This window comes from Octopus bimaculoides, chromosome 12 (genome assembly GCF_001194135.2).
Source record: "Octopus bimaculoides isolate UCB-OBI-ISO-001 chromosome 12, ASM119413v2, whole genome shotgun sequence".
NCBI classification, from domain to species: Eukaryota; Metazoa; Mollusca; class Cephalopoda; order Octopoda; family Octopodidae; genus Octopus; species Octopus bimaculoides.
The window spans coordinates 41,814,357-41,819,126 of record NC_068992.1 but is presented as its reverse complement, the minus strand read 5'-3'; the positions used below and the strand labels follow the sequence as shown (position 1 = coordinate 41,819,126).

At 34.2% G+C, this 4,770-nt stretch overlaps 1 long non-coding RNA gene across 1 annotated transcript; it reads left to right on the top strand.

The window, feature by feature from the left end:
- The first annotated feature begins 669 nt into the window (after positions 1 to 669).
- Positions 670 to 4,662, top strand: LOC128249174 (uncharacterized). The gene is made up of 3 exons (XR_008265270.1): positions 670 to 759; positions 860 to 1,142; positions 4,532 to 4,662. It is a non-coding gene; the product is annotated as an uncharacterized LOC128249174 (long non-coding RNA).
- Positions 4,663 to 4,770: the final 108 nt, after the last annotated feature.

Here is a 4,770-nt window from a genome sequence, read left to right as displayed (position 1 = left end):
TTAATTGTATACCTATATGACAGTGCTAGGGCAATTAAAATAATACATGATTTAACGGATAATTGAGTTATGTATCGGTTTCAAAACTGCCCATGGGGTGTTATATGTAAACCTGTTAATGTTGAACGAAAGCTAACAACTCGAATATGAATCTGTAATATTTTATAAATTCTTTGAAAGAATTTTCACATTATTTTTCTCGTGTCTACAACTAACGCTTTCAAATTTATATATGCACAAATACTTTATAACGGCCCTGTATATGCACATATTCTAGTTTGTATATCTTCTGGTTTCATGCTGTCAATTCAATGATTTTATTTTAAAAGTAGTTATAAGCAAAAGTAGTGACTGACAGCGAATCTCTTTTCTGTGACAGCTGCGATGATATCACCATCTTTTTTATATTATTCGATCGATGATATTGAAGTCGTATTACTTACAATGTTAATCACGCCTATTTTAGTAATTATCTCTTAAATGGCAGCGTTTTCCATTAAGTATTTTGAAGTCAAATGCATGTATAAATAACAGAATGTAAATTTTTAATGATTATAGATTGTATTTCCACATCACTTATATTTCAAAGCAATTGCAGAAAGACAGTTTTGTTCTCTCTGATGTCAGTATATAAATCCATACAAAAGGTGGGTTTCAAATGTTACTTGAAAGCGAGAAATTGTGAGGGCGGACGTAAGTCGATGCTATACACCCCAGTGCTTAACTGTTACTTATTTCATCGATCCCGGAAGATGAAAGGTAAAGGATATTTTAATCGAATGAATCGAACCCAGTAATTGTTTTTTAAAAGCCTTTTACTTATAATATCATTCTCTTTTTCCGAACCGCTATGTTACAGGGACATCAACACACCAACACATGTCGTCAAGTAGTGATGGAGGATACATACAGACGCAGTAACAAACAGAAATATATGCTGAAATATACCACGCTTTGGGTAAAGTAAAATACAAGAAGATCAGTTCATTATGATTTTATTCAACATATTCCTCTTTCAGATTCACGTACTTATTGCAGCGGTCCTTCAGATTTTCTAAGGCCTTCACAGGAACGCGGAAGTATGGGCCTCAAACCAGACCTTTCCGGCATCCTTACAGTCAGGAACTTTTCAGTAACACCTTGTACGTATGTATGATTCGCTTTGGGATATTATTATTCATAGGAATAGCTGTCCTACTAACCAATCTGTAAAATATAAAGGTCATTAGATACGGATCAGTATATTTCACAAAAATGAGCCTGGCAAACATTTCTATATTCAGTTTTATTGCACATTTTGGATGTATCAATAAATATTAGAAGCTGATACAAATTCTGTTGTGAGACCTCTGATGGTTCTTGTCAAGGTGTGCACACTGCTGCAATCTCGAATGCGTTTACTTGTTTGAATTAGTTATTCCTCAAAATTAATCAATCTAATTTAATCTAATTCGACCATATGCAAGCGCTGTTTGCAATATATATTATTCGAGTTGTACGAATAGAGTTAGTGGAAAGAAAACCAGTTTTAGTTAGTTAATCTACTAAGAATTCCTACATTAATATTCTCACAATCAAACATAGTTTTGTTAAAGGGAGGTTTGTAAAATGAGTCACTTATAAGTAAAAGTTGAAAACAATTAGCGAAAGCAGGAAGAGAACTTGGTGAAACAACACACATAATATATATCATAAAAAGTGGAGTACAAGGGAATCAACAATAGGATATGTACTGTTGCAATGAATTTAGGTTTTCCGTTAATAACTTACACATCGTACAACGTTTCATCACCTCCTCGTATGTTCTAGGGCAGAGGTGGGGAAACTTTTTAGTGCAGTGGGCAAATATTTCCTAAGAAAACAGTCCGTGAGCGGGTCACAAGTTCTTGCTCTTATGTCTGTGTAAATCTTGTATATATCTATTTATAATTCGATATTCATTAATAAAGATAAGTTTAACATATTAAATCAAGGCTTAACGTCTTCATTAGCACCGCTACTGAACGTAAGACTATAGCATGTCTGTATTAGCATGTGTTCAAACATGCATTTTTCGATCACAGAGAGGGTTCAAACGACACTGTCAGTTTACAACTCTACTCAGTCTGTAATTGGTTGAATTAACAGGCTTTCTCTCGAACAGGCGTTCTCTGCTACGTCCGATTGTATATAATGTGGCTGCCGCCATTGTTCAATCTAGTTCCTTTCAGGTCCTTGTTTCGCTTTTCTGAAGGACTGCCGGCATGCTGTTTTGTTTTATCGCACTAACGCTGACCACTCTCACACAAGAACATTCTTCTTCCACGTGCACTAGTAGTATAGACCAAACTCAATGTCATTATTTCAAGCTATCTTGAAACAATTCTATCAAACACTACACATCTCTGTACAGAACTCTATGCAAAGCAATTCATGTGTAACCCACACTACAATAAAACCTTATAATCCTAAAGCGAGTGTTAGTGTATATCATCTCTGTTGAACAAAAACACGAACACAGTTGGAGACGCCTATCTGCTGCACGTCATTACCAGCATCTACCGTCGCCTACATCGTCATCTTCGACCAACGACCATGGAGTCAACTCGATGTGAAGACAACCTTTGTTGAACTAATAACCAACGGATAACCTGAAAAGCTGCTGGATTTGGGTAAAAGAAAATACAGGAGCATCAGTTGATTATAATTTTATTGAACATATTCCCATCTTAAATTCACACACTTATCAGAGCTATCCTTCTGTTTTTCTCAGCCCTATCAAAGAACTCAGCAATTTGGGCATCTAACCAGATCTCTCGCAACACCCTTAAAGCAGGAACTATTAAGTACCCCCTCGTACCTATGTAGAATTCACTTTTGACTGTTATTATTTAACGGAATTGCTGTTTTGCTAACCAAGCTGTAAAATATAAGGTTCATTGGATATGGATCAGTATATTTTATAACTCATTACATGATATCCAAAAAATTATGCTAGGAAGCTTTGAAATGGAAATCCATATAATAGAATAGCAAATGATAGTGTATAACTTTGTGTGCGTATGTATGAGTGTCAAACGGACTCTATTTAATAACCCGGGCCAACAATTATTCAGGTATCCTATTTTAAAAGAAATTGACTGTGGTTTACGATGAATCAAAGTTATGCAGATTGGTGAGATATTTTAAAAGAAACACGGCTATGTAATTTATTGTCGTGAGACATAAATGCTGAGAAGAACATATATGTGACTGTTAAAGAAGTTAGAAAGAAATATCATATTATATTTGATGTCAATAATCACTATCTGATGGGTTGTGATTTATTCCAAATATATATATCCAGGGATTCAAGGACCCACAGCTATTCAATACCTGGCCAAAATATCTGATGGATCTCCATGGAGTAGTGGTAGATGTTTTCAAGAAACGAGTTCATCTCCTGATGTCCAAAGTCCCAGATGAAACTACAACACGGCAAAAAACTTAAAAGACGGCAGCTTTGTCAAACTCCCTCCTTCGCCAAAGGCAAATCGCATTACAATGGCCGCTGAAAAGGTGATGACACTGATAGTACTCCAACATGACCGTAGTCTCATTGAGCTGAAACATATAAAGGGATAAAAGTATAAGTGAATAGTATACATCCATCATTAAGTAAATCGATTCTTTGAATCATCGGGATGCGGATTGAATGCTTCACGTTGATCGTTCCGGCTCTTCACTTTTTGAATTCGAATCCGTTCAAATCTCTCGTCGGTATAGTCCATAACATATTTGATTCAAAATTGCTCCATACTAAATAAAATAACACCATTTAAAAACTCTGATTGATAGGATCCACAATATTTCAACCCCCAAAAACTGAAGTTATTGTCCTATGTTATTAACAATAATAACCCCAGTTGTTTACTTACAACCAAATTGGATTGTGTTTTTCCTGATGTTTCCCTTTCTGTTTATAGTGTTAGTTAAAACTGAGGTCTATGACACTGGCAGAACCACATCCTTCAAAAATTCCGATCACGTGGCTAAATTAGAACCAATAATATATTCAAAATACAATGTTTGTTTTCTTTGATTCGTTTCAGAGAAAATTTACCCCGCTCAACATATTTTACTCTCAGTCTGAATATTAAAATCATCTTTACATAATTCTTCACATCCTTTGGTCTTCCCTTTCCAATACTCCTTCCCTACTTATGTTTCTGGCATATTTCTCATTGTCATTTTATTCTACTTATATATCTCTTCTCATCATTTCATTATATTTACATTTATTTTGATATTCCCTAGCACGAATTGTTTTCTTTCATCGTATATTTTAGAAATTTCATACATATTTTTTCCTCCATCCCACTTAAAACACATAAATTTGCTTTCGTTTCTTTTGTTCCTTTCTCTTTTTTCATTATTGCTGATTTATTTTCTTTCTCTCTCTCATACTCTTTATATCCGAGTGTGCATGCACATGTGTATGTCTGAGTGTGTGTGTGTCTTGTATTTTATTTTCGTAGGAATTGTTGTCTTTTCATGGTTTCTTATATTACAGCCTTGCAGTTAGCATGTCAAGACGTATTCTTGAAGATAAACCGCTGATTAATGAAACCATAGAAAAATCAGACAAAAATATATATTATGTTTTCGACAGATATTTCTAGAAGATATTTCATAAAATTTGATACGAACGTAGGTGTTTTTTATAACTCTGCTATTATATTAGTGAGAATGTATGTATCATTGATACATACATACATATATACATGTATATATATATATATATATATATAT